This window comes from Asparagus officinalis, chromosome 2, assembly GCF_001876935.1.
Source record: "Asparagus officinalis chromosome 2, Aspof.V1, whole genome shotgun sequence".
NCBI lineage: Eukaryota > Viridiplantae > Streptophyta > Magnoliopsida > Asparagales > Asparagaceae > Asparagus > Asparagus officinalis.
The window spans coordinates 74,877,767-74,898,799 of NC_033795.1; the positions used below are offsets into that span (position 1 = coordinate 74,877,767).

The following is a 21,033-nucleotide window of genomic DNA, read 5'->3' on the forward strand; positions in this document are numbered from 1 at the left end:
TACACTCTTCCTCTCATCAGCTCTAAGACCGAATATTGAGGGAACCTACAAGCTATGACAACTCACAGATAAAACAAATACAAACACGAGATTTACGTGGTTCGGCTAACTAGCCTACGTCCACGAGAGGGGGGTTTTTCACTATGAGGAAAAATACCAAACTTTACAAGTTCTCTCTTCCTCTCTTTCTTTTCTCTCAAAAGAAATCTACACACCCACTTATTTTCTCCACACCATAACTCCTCCACCCCCTTCTCTATTTATAGGAAACTAAAAGGGAGCACGGCTGAAATGTTTGGGCGGGCAGAACGAGCACGCGCGGGAGCTCGAAATCGAGCGCGGGAAGCGGCGCGCAAGGACACGAGCACGGAGCTCGAAGTGGGCTGGCCTCGTCCTTCGTGCGTGCGACCACGACGGGGGGCGAGCGAAACTTGCGTGCGCGCACAAGCAAAGGGAAGGCGGCGTTCTCGTGGGCATGGGCAGACAGCCCCACGTGGGTGGGCCCCACACCCCATCACAATTCTCCACCTCGTTCATCATTTGATAAACCTCAAATTTTGAACGACAACACCAGAAGAACCCCCTACGAACTCCACCAGAGAGATATAGGCCAAACCAGGCCAAACCAGCTGTGCCACTATACCGCGACTGCCTACGTACCCTCCACCGGGATCAAGCTAACCGTAGTTCTGCAACCATTTTCCAACATAGTCTTCACCTCACCTCTATCACCGCCCAGCAGGGCCATGTCCTCTTGGGCAAATCAACACGGGCTGATATGAAGCAAGTCCAAGCAATGCTGGAACTTGCTACTTGTGACCACCTTGGTTAACATGTCTGCGGGATTCTCATTCGTATGCACCTTCATGAGAGAAATATCACCATCCTCTATGACCTCCCGCACAAAATGATATCTGACAACGATATGCTTGGTACGAGCATGGTGAACTTGATTTTTCGCCAAGTGAATTGCACTTTGACTGTCGCACCACAAATTCACGCTCTCCTGCTCAATTCCCAAATCGTCTAGAAGACCCCACAGCCACAATGCTTCCTTCACTCCCTCCGCCATGGCCATGTACTCGGCCTCTGTAGTAGAAAGTGCCACTGTAGCCTGCAACATCGATCGCCAACTAACTGGAGCCCCATGTATCCTGAATACATAACCAGTAGTAGATCGCCGTCTATCTAGATCGCCCGCATAATCAGAGTCCACATACCCGTCGACCTGACATGTATCTTCACCAAAACACAGACCCGTATCCGCGGTACCTTTCAAGTATCTCAGGACCCATTTCACCACTTCCCAGTGCGCCTTTCCCGGATTCGCCATGAATCTGCTGACCACACTAACCGCCTGTGAAATATCAGGGCGTGTACACACCATGGCGTACATCAAACTACCAACTGCACTAGCATAGGGAACACATTCCATGTGTGCCTTTTCTTCCGCTGTAGTGGGAGATTGTTTACCTGAAAGCCTGAAGTGTTGAGCCAATGGAGTCAACACCGACTTAGCACTTTGCATCCCGAACCTCGCGATCACCTGCTCTATGTAGCCCTTCTGACTCAAGAACAATCGCCGATTCGCCCGCTCTCTTCTAATCTTCATACCCAGTATTTTCCTTGCAGCACCCATGTCGGCCCACCCACGTGGGGCTGTCTGCCCACGCCCACGAGAACGCCGCCTTCCCTTTGCTTGCGCGCGCACGCAAGTTTCGCTCGCCCCCCGTCGTGGTCGCACGCACGAAGGACGAGGCCAGCCCACTTTGAGCTCCGTGCTCGTGTCCTTGCGCGCCGCTTCCCGCGCTCGATTTCGAGCTCCCGCACGCGCTCGTTCTGCCCGCCCAAACATTTCAGCCATGCTCCCTTTTAGTTTCCTATAAATAGAGAAGGGGGTGGAGGAGTTATGGTGTGGAGAAAATAAGTGGGTGTGTAGATTTCTTTTGAGAGAAAAGAAAGAGAGGAAGAGAGAACTTGTAAAGTTTGGTATTTTTCCTCATAGTGAAAAACCCCCCTCCCGTGGACGTAGGCTAGTTAGCCGAACCACGTAAATCTCGTGTTTGTATTTGTTTTATCTGTGAGTTGTCATAGCTTGTAGGTTCCCTCAATATTCGGTCTTAGAGCTGATGAGAGGAAGAGTGTATATTTCACTTTGATGAAATATATCACTTTCGATTCTTGTTTCCTTTAAGAAATAAGAATTTCACTATCTATTCTCGTTTCCTTTGAGAAACAAGAATATAGAGGCTGACTTGTGCTTTTGTGACAACAAAAGTCAGGGCTATCTCTCAGGTGATATCGCTTCCGCGGCGGTGGGCGTGACTCCCTGCGCCCAACAATTGGTATCAGAGCCCCTTATTCAGACTGGAGGTGGTAAAATTTCTGATCTGAGGTGGTGGTTGAATATTGTGTGGTAAAATACAAAGAAATTGTTAAAAATTCCTGAGAGAAGCGGATTGACATAATACAAGCGGTAAATGGCTTCTACAAGTAAAATAAATAAAGTTGGAAAATACGAGATTGAAAAATTCAATAGGAAAAATGATTTTTCCTATTGGAGGATGCAGATGAAAAATTCGCTGATTTCGCAAAAATTGCACAAAGCTTTGGCTGGAAGAGAGAAGCACAAAAATATGTCTGATGAGGATTGGGAGGAGCTGGATCTGGAAGCACGGGCGTCGATTATCCTTTGCCTTGAAAGGGATGTAGCTTTCTTGGTGGACGGGGAGGAAACGGCTGCGGGCGTGTGGTCGAAGTTAGAAAGCACCTTCATGACGAAGAGTCTAACAAACCGGATCTATTTGAAATCCAAATTGTATACTTGCAAGATGGAGGAGGGCTCATCAATCCGGGAATATATCAACAAGTTCGATAGGATTATATCGGATCTGAAGGACATCGATGTGACTGTAGAAGATGAGGATCAGGCTCTTCTATTACTTCTATCTCTGCCGAAGTCTTATGAGAACCTGGTGCAAACATTGATGCTTGTGGGAGACAATTTGTCCTAACAAGAGAGTAGGTGGGAAGAATAACAACAACAAGACTGAAAGACGAGAAGGCAAGGAAGAGGCGAGCTACGCTTCAGAGGATGGGAGCGATAAGGAATGTTATGTCGTCACGGATGGCGAGGATACCTCCGGGAAGTGGATTCTTGATTCTGGTTGCTCTTACCACATGTGTCCAAACAGGAAGTGGTTTACTACCTACAGGAGCATTGATGGTGGAACCGTATTAGTGGGGAAATTTGGGGAAAAATTCTTGAGTGGAATTTTGAGAGAAAAGAAAGAGTGAGTTGAGAGAGAACTTGTAATAAGTTTGGTATTCTCCTCATAGTGAAAACCCCTCCCGTGGACGTAGGCTAGTTAGCTGAACCACGTAAATCTCGTGTTTGTATTTGTCTTATCTGTGAGTTGTCATAGCTTGTAGGTTCCTTCAATATTCGGTCTTAGAGCTGATGAGAGGAAGAGTGTATATTTCACTTTGATGAAATATATCACTTTCGATTCTTGTTTCCTTTGAGAAATAAGAATTTCACTATCTATTCTCGTTTCCTTTGAGAAACAAGAATATAGAGGTTGACTTGTGCTTTTGTGACAACAAAAACCAGGACTATCTCTCAGGTGATATCGCTTCCGCGGCGGTGGGCGTGACTCCGCCCCAACAAGGACAAAACAGTCGCTATCAGGCTCAAATGCAATTACTACCGATCTGAGTCTCAGACATCAATCTCAGGGATGTGTTTAATGTTGGGCCAATCGGCGCCTTCGCCCTCCGCGCACCGCTCCTTCAGCGTCTCCTTGCTCCGCGCACCGCTCCACCAGCGTCTCGTTGCAGCCATCGATGCTAAGCCTTCGCAGAGACGAAGGCATCCGCGGCAGCGATTGGAGCTGATGAGCTCCAGTGATCCGTAAATACTCCAGGGAAGAGAGGGCTTGGAGGCTACGAGGGAGCGATTGGAGCTGATAAGCTTCATAGATTTGTAAAGACTCCAGGGAAGAGAGGGCTTGGAGGCTACGAGGCAGCGACTTTGCAGTACTGTACTTTTCCAGGTGGATGGATCGGAGCGAAGTTCTGTTGCGCAACAACCACGAGTTGATGTCTCCCTCACACTCCAGATTCCCACAGTCTTCTATCCGTAGCTCTGTGACAGACGTGAGTTTTCTCAATGGTTCAACGTGGAGCAGCAAGGGGTCATCAATCCATAGATCGCCGACGGTTAATGTGAACTCCTCCTCCTCCTCCTCCTTCCCCTTAATTGACGCTGCTGCTGCTTGCACGAGCTTGGGACACTTCTCAATATATAGCCAAGTAAGGTGGGAAAGAGCCTTTAGACCCTCAACTGACATCAGCCCTCCCATGTCTCCCAATTGCAGCACTTTTAGAGAAGTTAATCTTCTGCACGCCTCTTCGGAGGGAAAGGATGTTATTATTAGAATTCCTCACCAACTTAGATTATTCTAGAACAACTTTCTAGAACTTCTTTCTAGTAACATCCTACAAAATATCTACCATGAAGTTTCTAGGAAGATACAAGTGTATGGCTAGTATTTATTCTTCTAGAAACTTCTTAGTAATGTATGGCTAGGATTAACTCTTCTACACACTTCCTAGCCCTCTTAAACAACTATAAATAGGGGTCTTGTGCTCTCATTTAAGCAAGCAAGCAAGCAAGCAAGAAGTGAGCTTGAGAGCTTGAGTGTGTAGTGTAGCCTTGTGTGAGTGTCCACCAAAATAAAGGAATTGTGTGAAAGTGAGGTGTTCTTGTAAGAACAAGTGTTGTATTCTCAAGTGTTCTATCAATAAAAGTTTCCTTTGTGTAGAGTGTTGTGTTCTTCAAATTCCATCAAAGTGGTATCAGAGCAAAGTTCGATCTAGCCGGGCCAATCGAAGGTGCTCGTGTACGAGATGGCGAACATGATCCAGCCACAGATTCCGAAGCTGATGAAGACCAATTACGACAACTGGAGTATCCAGATGAAAGTCTTGCTCGGCTCGCAAGACTTGTGGGAGCTCGTGGAGAATGGCTACACTGAACCAGAGTCACTTGCAGCAGAAAAGATTTCCAATGCCCTGTCCTCTAAAGAAGCATGGGAGATTTTACAAAAATCCTATCAAGGTGCGGAAAGAGCCAAAAAGGTACGCCTCCAAGCATTAAGAGTTGAATTTGAAAATTTGAAGATGAAAGCTACAGAATCAATATCGGATTATTTTAGTAGAGTTCAGACAATAACAAATCAAATGAAGAGAAATGGAGAAGCAATTAATGATGTAAGAATTATGGAGAAGATACTTAGGACTTTAGACTCTAAATTCAAATATATTATTCCGGCAATACAAGAGTCTAAAGATCTTTCCGAAGTATCTATTGATGAGCTGCAAGGTTCTCTGCAAGCTTATGAACAAGATATAAACATTAGTTCAAATCAAGCGGAGAATCTAGAACAAGCCTTGCAGAGTAAGATGACTATCAAAGAAGATAGTCGAAGAGGACGTGGAGGCTACAGAGGCAGAGGCTCATTTCGAGGTGGCTCAAACTTCCAGCAAGGTCGTAGGAGACAGTACCAAGGAGGCCATGAAAATCAAGATCGAAATAGAGATCGTGAACGATCATTCGATCGAGGACGAGGTCGTGGCACACGAGGACGAGGACAAGGAAGAAGTTACCATGAGGACAGATCTCAGCCACAGTGTTACAAATGTAAGAGATACGGTCATCTCAGCTACGAATGTTGGGAGAAATCAAATCAAGTGGCAGAAAGAAGCAACTTTGTAGAAAGGGAGCAGGCAGACACTTCAACAGTCCTGTTGACGTACCAGGAGAGCGAAAGCAAGAATAAAGATATCTGGTATCTAGATTCAGGTGCCAGTAACCACATGTGCGGCATCAAGGAGTTTTTTACCGAGCTGAACGAGACGGTACAAGGAGATGTCACCTTTGGAGATCAGTCAAAGATTCCAGTGAAAGGCAAGGGCAATATAATGATCCAGACAAAGACGGGCGAGAACAGGTACATCTCTGATGTCTACTATGTTCCAGCATTACGAAATAATATTTTGAGCCTAGGCCAGCTCCTTGAAAGAGGCTATGATATACATCTAAAAGACCTTGCCCTCACTATTAAAAATAAAAATGAAGTTATTGCAAAGGTGAACATGTCTAGAAATAGACTGTTTACCTTAAATATTCATGCTGACCCTGTCAAGTGCTTGAAGTCAATCATAAAAGACGAGACTTGGCTCTGGCATCTACGATTCGGGCATCTCGCTTTCAGTGGCCTGAATCTTCTATGGAAGGAGAAAATGGTAAAAGGATTGCCGCAAATCAACCATCCGAACCAGCTATGTGAAGGCTGTATGAAGGGCAAACAACATAGAAGAAGTTTCGAAGTTGGAAAGTCAAGAAGAGCAACAGAGTTGCTACAATTGGTCCACACAGATATTGCAGGACCATTTGAAGTCATCTCTCTTGGAGGAAACAGGTATTTTCTCACATTTATTGATGATTATAGCAGAAAAACTTGGGTTTATTTCCTGAAGGAGAAATCCGAAGCTCTGGAGAAATTCAAAGAATTCAAGGAGATGGTAGAAAAGCAAAGTGGGTACCACATCAAAGTGCTCCGATCAGATCGAGGTGGAGAATACACTTCGAAGGCATTCAACAATTTCAACAAGCAGTACGGGATAATTCATCAACTCACTGCCGCCTACACACCACAGCAGAATGGCATAGCAGAGCGGAAGAATCGTACCATTCTTGATATGGTCAGAAGCATGTTGAAGAGCAAGTACCTGCCAAAGACTTACTGGGCTGAAGCCGTGGACTGTGCAGTTTACCTCCTCAACAGATGTCCGACAAAGAGCGTCAAGTTCAAGACACCATTGGAGATGTGGAGCAACATCAAGCCAAGTGTCAACCACCTGAAGGTGTTTGGGTGTATTGCATATGCACACATCCCGGAGCAGAAAAGAAAGAAGTTGGACGATCGAGGAGAAAAGTGCATATTCGTTGGGTACGAGAGGAGGACAAAAGCATACAAGCTCTACAATCCAGTTACAAAGAAGATGATCATTTCAAGAGACGTGGAGTTCGATGAAGAAGATTATTGGAAATGGACCGATGAAGATAAAAATATTAAAGGTATGTTCTTTGAAGATAATGATGATGACTTGCAGGAGGTTGGAAGACCAGAACAAAGTCCACCTAATAGTCCAGCTCCATCAACCCCAACATCAACGCCGACATCATCCAGCTCAAGTGAAGGAAGCTCTTCAGGGGGAGCAACAAGGAGGATGAGAAGCCTAAGAGATCTGTACGACGATACAGAGCCTGTCGAGATGATGGATGACTACACACTATTCTGCTTGTTTGCAGAATGTGATCCGGTCAGCTATGAAGAAGCTGCTCAAGAAGATAAGTGGAGAAAAGCCATGGATGACGAGATCGAGGCAATCAAGAGAAATGACACATGGGAGCTCACTACCTTACCTGAAGGCCATAAACCAATCGGAGTAAAGTGGGTGTACAAGACAAAGACAAATCAAGATGGCGGAATCGAGAAGTACAAGGCCAGGCTTGTTGCAAAAGGCTATAGTCAGCGAGAAGGAGTTGACTATGAAGAAGTGTTCGCACCAGTCGCGAGGATCGACACCATCCGACTCATTATCGCATTGGCAGCACAGAACCGGTGGAAGATCTACCAGATGGACGTGAAGTCTGCATTCCTGAACGGCTACTTAGAAGAAGAAGTCTACATCAAGCAACCACCAGGGTACGAGGTGAAGAATCAAGAAGACAAAGTCTACAAGCTGAAGAAGGCATTGTATGGACTGAAGCAAGCGCCCAGAGCATGGAATGCCAGAATCGATGCATACTTCCAGAAGAACGGATTCCATCGGAGCCCGTATGAGCACTCTCTCTATACCAAGAAGAAGGATGAAGACATCATGATCGTATGTCTCTACGTGGACGACATGATCTTCACCGGCAACAATCCGAAAATGTTCGAGGAGTTCAAAAAGAATATGATCAAGGAGTTCGAGATGACTGACATTGGAGAAATGTCATACTTTCTTGGAGTAGAAGTGTCGCAATCAGAGAAAGGAATCTTCATCTCTCAGAAGAAGTATGCAAAGGATATCCTTCAGAAGTTCAACATGAGCAACTGCAATCCAGTCGCAACTCCTGCAGAAGTCGGAGTGAAGCTGAGGCGAGACACACCAGGAAGCTATATTGATCCAACTCTATACAAGAGTTTAGTCGGGAGCTTGCGCTACCTAACCATCACCAGGCCCGACATAGTGTTCGCGGTAGGACTGGTGAGCAGATATATGGAGGAGCCAAGACAGGAGCATTTCAAAGCAGCCAAGAGAATTCTCAGCGATTATGGTGGAGATTTAGATGAAAGAAAGAGCACATCTGGCTACATGTTCAATATCGGATCAGCAACATTCTCATGGTCATCAAAGAAGCAGTCTGTCGTCGCTCTATCAAGTTGCGAAGCAGAATACATAGCAGCATCGACATGTGCGTGTCAAGCAATATGGCTCAGGAGTCTGATGAAGGAATTGCAACACCAACAAGAAGCACCGACAGAGATTCTCATCGACAACAAGTCAGCTATTGCACTTGCCAAAAATCCGGTAGCACATGGACGAAGCAAACACATAGAGACAAGATATCATTTCATCCGACATCAAGTTAAAAAGAAGACTGTGATGCTGTCATATTGCAAGTCTGAAGACCAAATCGCTGACATCTTCACCAAGCCACTAAAGACAGAGACATTTTTGAAGCTTAAGAAGAAGCTTGGACTTGAGAGAAATGAAAGTTGGTGATGAGGGGGAGTATTAGAATTCCTCACCAACTTAGATTATTCTAGAACAACTTTCTAGAACTTCTTTCTAGTAACATCCTACAAAATATCTACCATGAAGTTTCTAGGAAGATACAAGTGTATGGCTAGTATTTATTCTTCTAGAAACTTCTTAGTAATGTATGGCTAAGATTAACTCTTCTAACTCTTCTACACATTTCCTACCCCTCTAAACAACTATAAATAGGGGTCTTGTGCTCTCATTTGGGCAAGCAAGCAAGCAAGCAAGAAGTAAGCTTGAAAGCTTGAGTGTGTAGTGTAGCCTTGTGTGAGTGTCCACCAAAATAAAGGAATTGTGTGAAAGTGAGGTGTTCTTGTAAGAACAAGTGTTGTATTCTCAAGTGTTCTAGCAATAAAAGTTTCCTTTGTGTAGAGTGTTGTGTTCTTCAAATTCCATCAGTTATGTGGTTCCAACCTGACAGTCTAAGGTCGGAAAGAGAAGTAAGGGCGACCGCGTCGGTAGCCATCTTCAGCTTTGGGCAATATTCAATCGCTAGGCTTTCGATGGAGTGCAGATGCTGAAAGCCTTCCTCTGCATGCAGATCCGCAAGAGCTTCGCAACGGCTAATCCTCAACCTCCTGAGGGCGCTGAGGCGATGCCGCAGCAAGCCGGCCACTGATGTTAAATTTTCACATCCTTCAATTTCCATGCGAGTGAGGGAAGGAGAGGAGGAGGACGAGGATGGAGTAGCCGGGAAGAATGTTGGAGAATCAGACAATCCCACACACCATAACGTCAAGCTCTGTAGGCTTAGGGGCAGAGGAGGCAATGCCTTCAGTTTGGGACACCCCGAGATTTCGAGATTTTCAAGGAGAGGCCAGCAAGGTGCCGTCTCCGCTCCAAATCCGGACCACTCTTCCAATTGATAACAACGCCGGATTTCTAAAATCTTCAGTTGCTGAAATCCACCTTCAAAGCCAATTTGCTCAAGTCCTGTTAGTGAATCCGATTTCTAAAATCTTCAGTTGCTGAAATCCACCTTCAAAGCCAATTTGCTCAAGTCCTGTTAGTGAATCCAATCTCAATTCATTGAGATAGGGAAGCTTCCCGAGAGAAGGAAGGTGCTTCCATGCTGCGTTTTCGACAAGAACAACGCGCTCTAGATTTTTTAACAAATCTTTTTCCATCCAATATGGAGACCTTGCACCTCGGTACCGTGCAATTTCGAGTTCCTTGAGGCTATCAGGCGGATGGAGGCAATCGAGCACCTTTTCATACTCCTCTGCTGCATCACTATCATCATTCCATTCCAAACCTAACACTTGGAGTCTCTTTTTATCACGCAGCTGAACCAGACTAACCTCCTCGCCATCTCGTTGGTTCTGAAGGCCACTAATCTGAAGTTCCTGAAGCTCTCTCAGGTCCTTCAGTTCGCTAAGTTTATAAGCACCGGCACTGAGAGATAACCTTTGAAGCGATGTAAGAGTCCCAATCCCATGGACTTCTCCATCGTCGGGAAGATCATACGGCAGCAGGTGTCTCAAGTTAATAAGGTTATTCAAGACCAAAACTGAAGAAGGAACAAAACAGCTACAAGCAAGTACCTGCAGGTGGTAAAGCTTGCAGATTGAACTAGGCAACCGATCAAAATGACCAGCAAGTGACAAATATCTGAGATGCCTCAATTTATCTATTGCACACGGCAACATATCCATTTCTTCAATAGTGATGCGCAACACTCGAATGCTTTCTAGTGATTCAAACACTTGTCGGAAAGCCGCGGCATGCTCATCATTGTATCCATTGAATTTTAGAATCAGGGTGTGCAAGTTCTTCCATTTGTCCATATCTTTGAGAAGACCAATATCACAGGTTTCAAAGTACAAATGACATACTGTGTTTGGGATATGGTTGATTGACATATCTCCAACAAACGTAAAGCATTCACCATGAGATACTTTGCTTGACAGATCATGCAAAAGATCATGCATGATGTAAACTTCTTCATCTCTTTGAGTTAAGGGATTTGTGATTTGCTGACCAAATGGTTCAAGGAATGACAGTTTGGCTAACTCATCACAGTAGCGGCTTCCAATATCCTCTGGTGCTTGTGCTGGATTCTGAGGAGATTGTTGGATGAAGCCGAGCGCCATCCACATTAAAACTAGATCACCTTTGAAAAACCAGTGATCTTGAGGAAAGGTGCTGAGAAATGCAAAACAAGGTCTTAGATGCTTCGGTAAATAATAGTAGCTCAACATCAGAGCCGGCATCACACCATCTCTCTGTGGTCCGTGATCTGATATATGACGAGATTGCAGAATATTCATCCAGTGACTGTCATCCAAGTTAGAACGCAATAACGCTCCAATCGTCTTGGCAGCCAGCGGCAAGCCTCCAAGCCTTCCAGCTATTTGCTCGCCAATTGATTGCAGCTTCCCATGATTATGGGGATTTGTTCCAGCAAATGCGTATCGGTTGAAAAGTGATAAGAAGTCACTTTTATCCAAGGGAATTAATTTCTTTGACTCGTTTGTCGTCCCTCCCAAAGATAGTGTAGCCATTTCGGCGACCTTCTCCGATCTGGTAGTTAAAATGATTTTACTTCCTTTAAGTCCACACCTCAACGGAGCAAACAACGTCTCCCAACTAGAGAGATTGTCGTCATTCCAAACGTCATCCAAGATGAGGAGAAATTTCTTAGATGACACCAAGGCCTTAAGAGCTTCCTGTAGTGGTCCAAGCTCTCCGACGTCCGGTCTCCTTTGTGCAGCGCATTCTAGGATGTCTCCCGTAATCTTTTTAACATCAAAGCGATTGGAGACACACACCCAAATTTTGATGCTAAAGGAACTCTGTACGGTGTCATCCCCGTAGACGACTTGTGCAAGGGTTGTCTTTCCGACTCCTCCGAGGCCCACAATGGAGAAAAGAGAGATGCCCTCGTGATCCTCATTAGCGATGGGCGCCCTCGTCAACCACTGTAACACTTCCTTCCTCTCCCCATCCCTTCCCAGCACATCTCTCTCCCTTACAATAGGTCCAGTTTCACGAAGTTGTTCTTGTTGTTGTTGTTGTTGTTGTTGTTGGTTACGCTCTGTTACCAAACTGTTAAAAACTTCAACGCCTCCCGCCACTTCACTTAGCCTCTTGGCAGCCCCCCTTAGCTTCTCGAGGGTGGGATCGGATTTAAAGGCTCTTTTAATAAACTTGGAAACTTTTCGTTTAGAAGCGGAAACAAAACCACTCACCTTGCTACCATTCATCTCCACTCGCTTCTATATCTCAGTATAATCGAGATCGTCAAGTACGTCACTGGCCATGTAGACAGCACCTTTAAGTTGCCATAGCCATTCGTCGAGGTCTCCAGTTATTTCTCCTTGCCCGCTCTCCGCTGCGTTTACAACAGCTCGGATACGAGGAAGAGCATCCTTGAGCCTTTGAAGCTCATCGTTCATACGTCTTCGCCGAGCAAAACACTGGTCTGCTGCATAGTCAAACCCAACCTCCACTAGCTTCTCAATGATTTTGCTTGCAATCACATCTCCGACTACCACCATATTTGATCTTTTTTTTTCTTCTCCGTTTTTCTTTTTTGTTAATAGTAGATGTAACTTGGGAAATTTTGCAGGTGTTATTGAGATGGTGGTTATCGCCTTGTTGAGCAATGCAATAAATAAGAAGGCATAGCGAATAACACAAGATTAAGGGTTAAAGCCAAGCATCCAGTTCTTTTATTAAAGCCAAGCATCAAATTTTTTTATTAAGACCAGGCATCTTTCTTTTTCTTCCAAGGATGTGATGCTAGGTCCATTTCTTTTTATTAAAGCCAAGCATCTCCATTTCTTTTTATTAAAGCCAAGCATGTGATGCCAGATCCATTTCTTCTTAAATCTCAACCCTACCTCAAAGAAACACCTCGTTTATGGCATAATACTAATTATGTAGCCCGTTTTAACTTGTATTCTAATAATTTGGATCATCAATTTTCATTCTAATAAGTTGAACAGTGTGTTAGAAAGCATTTGAACCATCTTGATGTAATTGCTTGTCTGGAACTAAAGCTAGCATATAGCAGTTTAAACAATAATGCTTGATTAATTAATGCATTGAACAATATTATAGCTAGAGCCTAAAAGCTGTAAGGGCAGCTTATATGTGTAAAACAAGCACAATGCTAATTATTATTTAAAAAAAACACAATTTCAATTACATCTTTATAGTTGATGTTGATGTTGATGCACTGGTGTAAATGCTCTAGGTGAGCAGTCTAATGACTTGATTGTCCGCATGAAAATGTAATTTTTTTTTAATTGTTGAAATTTCCTTTGAAAATGTGTTAATGTCTTTGCTCGAATCATTCTAGTCTGAAAATGGGGTTTTTAAGGGATTGGGGGATTGTCTTCGACTTGTTTGTTCTTCTAGATATGATTAAAGAACACATCACGGGACAGTGAATTCAAAGGTTTCGCTCTGCGATGAGGTTATTAATTGCAATTAATAAACCTCCTACTCTTTTTCGAGAAGAGGAATAGTATTAAGTTAATCAGCCTCCTAATCCTAATCACTAGTTACAGGAATAGGTACGGGAACAGGATTGAACTGTTAAACCTCGTAATCCCAATCTCTATAGGAATGGGATCTAGCTAATAAACCTCATATTCCTAATGACTGTAGGGATTGAATTAAGTCAGTAAACCTCCTAATCCTAGTCCCTAGTACAGGAGCATGATTTAATTAACAAACCTCTTAATTCTAATCACTATAGGAAAATGATCACATTAATAAAACTCCTACTTGGAATCGGATTAAACAAATCATATGCAGCTATATATATAACCAATTGAATTTGTTTAAAATTTTAATCTGATTATCATTGATCAGAAGGTTTTTTCTTTTCCCAGAATTTGTGCCGTTCACTCGTACGAGAACTGAGTAGCTATTTTCCTCGATCAGGCTTCCGCTGCACCGCATTTACTGTCAACGGTGTACATGGCTGTTGCTGGTTTCAAACGACAGAAAACCTGCCCCGATATGGCTGAGAAAAATTGTACAGAGCTTCCAACGGAGCTCCTTGGGCTGATCCTCCAGAAGTTGACCATGCCGGATCACAATAGATTGAGTTGTGTTTGCAAGTCATGGAACCAAGCCGTTAAGGGGAAAGCATGGCGCCCGAAGCCTGATTCCCCGTGGCTCATGCTACCCGGCGAAGACGATATTAGTGCTAAATTCTTGAGCTTCTCTGAAAATCGAACCTACAGCATCCCTCTCCCTCTTCCAGAGATACGTAGACGCGTGTGCATCGGATCTTCCCACGGTTGGCTCATAACTGTCTATGATATGTCAGAGATGCATCTTTTGAATCCGGTAACTGGAGTGCAAATCCAGCTCCCCTCTATCACCACTCTACCCTATGTCTGCGACTATGCAGAGGTTGACCGTCCCTATTTTCTCTACAAGGCAATCCTGTCCTTGCCTCCTGCTGCTGATGGTAGCAGTGACTTCACAGTTATTCTTCTCCACAACCCTTTTAGGCTGTACGACGAGGATTACGATGATTTTAGTAACATGGCAATCGCGAAAGTTGGAGATAATAGCTGGACTTCATTGCCACGAGCATCTCATGGCAGTATCGCGGATATCATCCCCCACAAAGGACAACTGTATGGTGTGGATGTAGGAGGGGTACTCCATGTATGGGACCATCATCACCTTACATCTGGTCCCAAATCCACTCTAGAAATACGATTTTATTGCGGCATGACCAAACTATTGGTAGAGTCCTTGAACGGAAAACTATACATGCTATACAAGGGCCTATATTACAATGCATTTATGGCCATTAGGCTCGACGCGGATAACCCTGAATTCAACCCTGAGGATGATCTCGGGGACAATGTCTTTTTCGTTGGTTCAAATACCTCATTTTCCGTCACTGCAACAAAATTTCCAGAGCTTGGAGGGAACTGCATCTACTTCACAGACGACAACTACTTTGACTTTGACCACCTCAAACACAAGCCACGTGAGATGGGTGTGTTTGATGTGAAGAATGGGAGCATGAAGCCTATACCCAATCTTGGACAGCACTTGCATTGGCCTCCCCCTATATGGATTATTCCTACCTTATTCTGAAAGACTTGTAAATGACTAGCTTGGTTTTGTACCGAAAGATTCACTCGTTGTCATGTTATATGTATGTGTTTCCTTTCTATATTTTGCACTTTTATTCACTAGAATTGTCCTATAAGTACTTGTTTAATTTGAATAGAGTCTGATTTCTATATATCAAAAGGTAACTGAGATTAATGGCTTGTTCGTGAGGAAGCTCGAACAATTCAACTAGTTTAAACTGATACTTACGGGCAAAATGACATAGGATTGCTCTTTAAGACCGTCCCGGTTTTCTTTTTTATGTGAACCTTTGATCCACATATTAATAGAGAAAGAGGGGGGAAATTTTATCTGCAAATTGGAGAAGACTAGCATGCTTCTGTTTCTCAAAAATCAGTCCTGACAAATAAGAGCATGTTGCATTTTTTAATTTCTTTTCCTTGTTGAATGCAGCATCAGTATATTGCACGTTACTAGGAGGCTAAACAAAATGGGCATCACGCATGGAAATCGCTTTACGCGCCCCCGTATCTCAGTAAGATGTTACATACAAGAAAATGACATACCCGTCGTGTGGACTGTGAGTTGGAATATACATAACAGTAACTTATACTAAATCAGATACCATGTTTCAGTCAAATTGTCGGATACCAGACACGGAAATTGCTTTCGCCGATTACAAGAGACTGACAGTCTTTAGTATTTATAAGGCTCTCTCCTCACTACGGGTCCTTTGAATGGCCCAAGCATTTGTACCTCTCAAGGACGGTGATGGTGATGGTGATTATTTTCTTCTTGGTGAAACTAATAAAGCAGAAAGCTTGCCTTCTAATATGTACAAATCAGATTTCAAACTTATTGGTGGAGTTATGTACAAATCAGATTTCAAACTTCTTGGTGGAGTTATGTACAAATCAGATTTTAAGCTTGCCGATTACAAGGAGCTGAAGTTTTAGGATATTGAATAGATAGTATCCGAAACTCTAAACTAGAACCTGAAACCCGACAAGGAAACTTGATAAGAAACTGATAAATTCACCCGAACTTTATCTCAAATACATTACGACGAGAAGATGAAACTTGGATCTTTTGAGTGCTTCATGTTGCATCATATATTGCTCAGGATTCAAAACTTATGTCAAAACTTGCAGAGCTTCTAGAAATATTAGATGTTCTACTCGTGCATAGCAAAGCTAAATGCTTGTCTAAAAGGCCATGCATTTATAATTTCAAACAAATCCATGAGTACCAGAAAACAGAAAACTTTGCTTGGTAACAATTGATTTATTCCTCGACTACTTAGGATCCTTTTGATTGCATGAGCATGACCAACTCAGTAATCTTTTTGGTTTATGCTGATATATAGGCAGAAAATACCCTTTGATTGCATGAGCATGACCAACTCAGTAATCTTTTTGGTTTATGCTGATATATAGGCAGAAAATACCCATAAAATGTTTATGTCGGAACACTACCCAGAAAATACCCATAAAATGTTTATGTCGGAACACTACCGTTGATAGTGAAGAAAATCTCCCCCTTTGCAGTTAAAAAGGAACAGAAGACTGCAAAGACAATTATAGATGCTTAATTTTAATGGAATTTTAAAAAAGATGTACATTCTACAGATAAACGAGTAATAACTTCCACCCATAGATAACTGTCTATTATATGTCAAGAAGCAATTTTTGATCTATGAGGCTGACGATAATTGCCACGAACACTATTCGTACTTACAAGTAGCCTCAGCACTTGCTACAACACTGCCTGTACATAGAACTCAAGCTTTAATCCAACATGTCCTAATTAGCACATCCAAAATGCAGACTTTAAACAAATACAAAAAATTAATTATTATCATAATCTGAAAAATTCTCACGAAGTAACGCAGCTATAAACATTAAGAAGCACAGTACAAACAAATTGATAAACAACAAACCAGATTATTAACAATTGAAAAGAATGAACAGACAAATTTTATTACAAAAAAATGGCAATGTTACCGTTACAAGAACTCAAGAGTCACTGAAACTTTCCATTAACTCATACAAATAAGCGACAGTATGAACATCAATGTCCAAATCTTCACTTGTCCAGTCATCCTGCGATGCCGGTGGAAGAATATTGACCAATGAGGATGATGCTTCATAAGAATCCAAAGCGGAAGCACAGAGCCATGATGACGATAAGCATGGAGATGATGACGAGGGCCAAGAAGATGCTTCAGTGTTAACTGTGGAACTGCTCTCAGTATCAAAAAAGTTGCTACATCCCGCAAGCCACTTCCTCTTTTGAAGGCTATCCTGTACATAGGTTGCTGCTTGTTCACAAACAGAAGTAGGAGCATCAGATTCTACAGCCGCCTCAGAATGATTTGTCATAGCTTCGTGTTCCTTAAGCAACATCTCTATCACCTGCCTTTCATCCACTTCTTCCTCTTGATCGAAAACAGTATGCCGCTTCTCATCCAATGTTGAAATCAACTGATTGAAGGCTTCTGCTTCTTTGCAGGGAACAAATGCAGAGAGTGATGACGACGTAGACGGTAATGATGATGAAGCCTCCGCCCCCTTCCTCTATCGATGCCTTTCCTTTGCATTTGTTACTGCTGATGTCGTTCCTTGTTCTCTTGTTCATAATAGCCGCAACACCAGACTCTACATCTGCACATCCTTCACTATCTTTCTTGGTTTTATTCATGTGAATTCTGCAGAGCATCATGCTCTCAAACTTGTTACTGTTCTCAGGAGGCTTGAGATGAAACTCATACATGATCCAGTTGGTGTTGATCTCCTTACCCCACTTGGTATATTTAAAAGTCAGCAGTACCCCACTCGGTATATTTAAAGTCAGCAGTGTCTTATACCCAACATGTTAAGGTTGATCGTAGACTTTTTCATCTCCTCTTGTTCTATAGCAGAAACCATGTTCAGCAGTATGCTAGACCCTTTTAGCATTTGCGCCGGTTGGTTGTCCGCGTGAGAAAAAATGCATGTCCTTCTTGTTGTTTTGGTATTGAAATGTGTCCCATGAAAACCACGAATCAAATGTGTCAGAATCTTTGAAATGTCCATCCAAGTGAATCACTACAACAAAGCAACGAATTGCCCTAATTACTAAGTTAGGGGAGAAAGGAAACCTTTCAAAACAGGGGGAAAAACTAAAAGACTAATTTACATAATAAGTAAAAAAGTATAACGAGCAATACAAGATCATAAAATGCTGAAAGCTGAGTTTTAGATAAAACCTGCACCATAATAACTGTTCTGACGTAGAATTTAGTCCAATTTTTAGCGAATTTCTGATCACTCAGAACTGGCAGGCACCATAAAGGAAAATTGCTAGTCTTAAGGAAGCAATCGTTAAGTTTTGAGCATGCTTCAAACATAATGGCACCATAAAGGAAAATTGCTAGTCTTAAGGAAGCAATCGTTAAGTTTTGAGCATGCTTCAAACATAATGATTCGATAATCCAAACGTTTAAGGAAGCAATCGTTAAGTTTTGAGCATGCTTCAAACATAATGATTCGATAATCCAAACGTGGTACAGTTAGAGCCCAGACCAGCTCGAAACACGCATATATTTTACATGTTTGACAAGTGAAATAAAAAGAAACAAGGGATGATTATTACTCTCCTTATGCATACTAAATGTGGTAAGCATTGCTTGGATTAATTAATAAATTGTTATGTCTCTTATAACTCTAGGGTATTCTTTCATATGATAAACCTGTAAAACTTTCCATTTTTATGACCAGGAGACTAACTTTTCGACTGCTTCTATATTCCTCTAATACCTAAAATCTTTTATGCGCAAACAATAATCCTTGGTACATATAGGAAAGTTATGGCTTGTATACTAATGTCACGTGCATAGCCCAGGAGGTTAGGAAGCTGGAAGCAATACTGTCTTCTTATACCAAAAGTAAACAACGTTACATCTTTTAGAACAAAAGACCACTTAAATTAGTTGTTGAACCTAAAACAAGCACATAACTTGAGAACATCCAATCAAGATATATTGTTAACATGACCTGTCTTCTATCTCTACCCTATGTTTCTTAAACTAATCAGAGATTCTTGCATTCAATCAAGGTTCCATGTAACAAACAACCAGTCTTGCGATCAAATCCATTCGGATCACCATCAAAACCCACTACTAGTGACAAGAATCTTATTAAGCGTGCAAGAGAGTAGAGTAGGACCTCAAAACAAAACAGGAAATAAAATGGGTAACTATAGGGAGCTCATTGGGCTCTAATTAATTACAATATATAATCAATTCAACTGATTTGATGTCAAAGCAACCAACTGAGCAAGTTAATTTTGCATAGGCAATTCCAGGTTCTGCAGGATAGAAGTAAATTAGACAGATAATCATTAAAAAATTACAAAACTAGAAAAACACTTAGTCGGGGTACCTTCTTGATAAATTGACCAACTTTTTATCTCTATTATAAGTTTCCTAAAAAACCCTAAAAAGAAATAACCAAAATGCCATGTATCAAGAAACAAATGACATTGAAATTACTTACGAGGTGGATTCCAAGGCTCGGTTGAATACACATTGAAATTGCAGATCAAATAGTTGGGGATCTCGAGCGCATCTCGTCCTCCGACAATCTTTTTGGGGAGGTAGAAAGTGAGCAGCTGATCATCTCTAGGCCCAAACTCGATTCCAGGATAATGCAGTATTGCCATGATCAATCAAATTGAGCTTGAAGAACGAACACCCTACCTTTGGAAACAAAAAGATTGAAGCTTTGATCTCTGGGGATAGAAGAATTAGGGCTAGGATTTGCAATTCTGGGAATCGGCAGCCAAATTGGAAACCCCAGGTTTGATTTGAGAGAGAGAGAGAGAGAGAGAGAGAGAGAGAGAGAGAGAGAGAGAGAGGAAGAGAGTATTTATGGGGGAAGAAATCCCGCCAAAACCAAGCTTAAGGATGGACCGACGAGATCATCTGATTAATGACCTTATCGGGTTTGGATACCTAATCTAATCATCTACCCGAACCATTTCCTAAAATGGGATCATCTGAATCATCCTAATACAAAACTAGCTTCTTCCTGATCTTTTCAGTTCCAGAGGTTCCCAACTGACTTGATATCATCTACAAACGTGGTTAGGCTGTTATTGACTAAAGATAAGGCCAAATCACTTGTTCTCATCCAAATAACCGCTTCCGAAGCTTATAAATACGAGCTCGGGTCCTCCTTTCAGAGGGGGATTAATTATCAAGAGGAGGAGGTGCTGCCGGATTGTGAAGTCAAAGGAGCACGAATTTCAGCGAGGGTTGACAGATCTTGGCGAGTTCTTCGGCATAAAGAAGGAGAGTTCGAGAGATCCGACACCCATTCCCGTCCGTCCCTTGAGATTAGGCTTGGTCTTAATCTCGAGAAGAGCTACTGATTTCGCTTGGTCGATCTCAGCGCTTCAAATCAAATTCTTCCTCGGTGAAGACGAAGCTCTGCCAAATCTCCCTGGTTTGTTTTGATAAAGTTGTAAACTTGTTTTATTTTCATTGTGTAAGGAGATCTTATAAAAAGATCAACTTTTTATTTTATTCGAGTTTATTGTAATGACTAAAGTTGTAATAGATTCGATAGCAATGAAAACAGCAAATTTCGACGAAAACAATTGATATTTCCAGTAAATTTAGAAAAATTGTTTTCTCCATACTAGTCCCTTAATTCTTTAATATTTTTAAACCAGTCCCTCAAGTCATTAAAATTGCTAGTTGGTCCCTCGGTTCTTTTTTTGCTATGGTTGCTCTTGACTGGAGGAACTATATTGAAATCATTGCAGACTTGAGGGTGCTAATAGAAATTACAATGATTTGCGGGACTAATTGTGAGACAACTTATAAGAATTGGGGAACTTGTAGCAATTTTAATGTTTGTAGTTCTCGAGTGATTCGTAAAGACCTCAGGGAAGAGATTGGAGCTGATAAGCTCCAGTGATTCGTAAAGACCTTCGCAGAGATGAAGGCATCCGCAGAAGCGATTGGAGCTGATAAGCTCCAGTGATTCGTAAAGACCTCAGGGAAGAGAGGGCTTGGAGGCTACGAGGCAGCGATTGGAGCTGATAGGTATTGGT

General features: G+C 42.5%; 1 pseudogene; it reads right to left on the bottom strand.

Moving 5' to 3' along the window:
• Nucleotides 9,232-19,635, bottom strand: LOC109831320 (annotated as a pseudogene).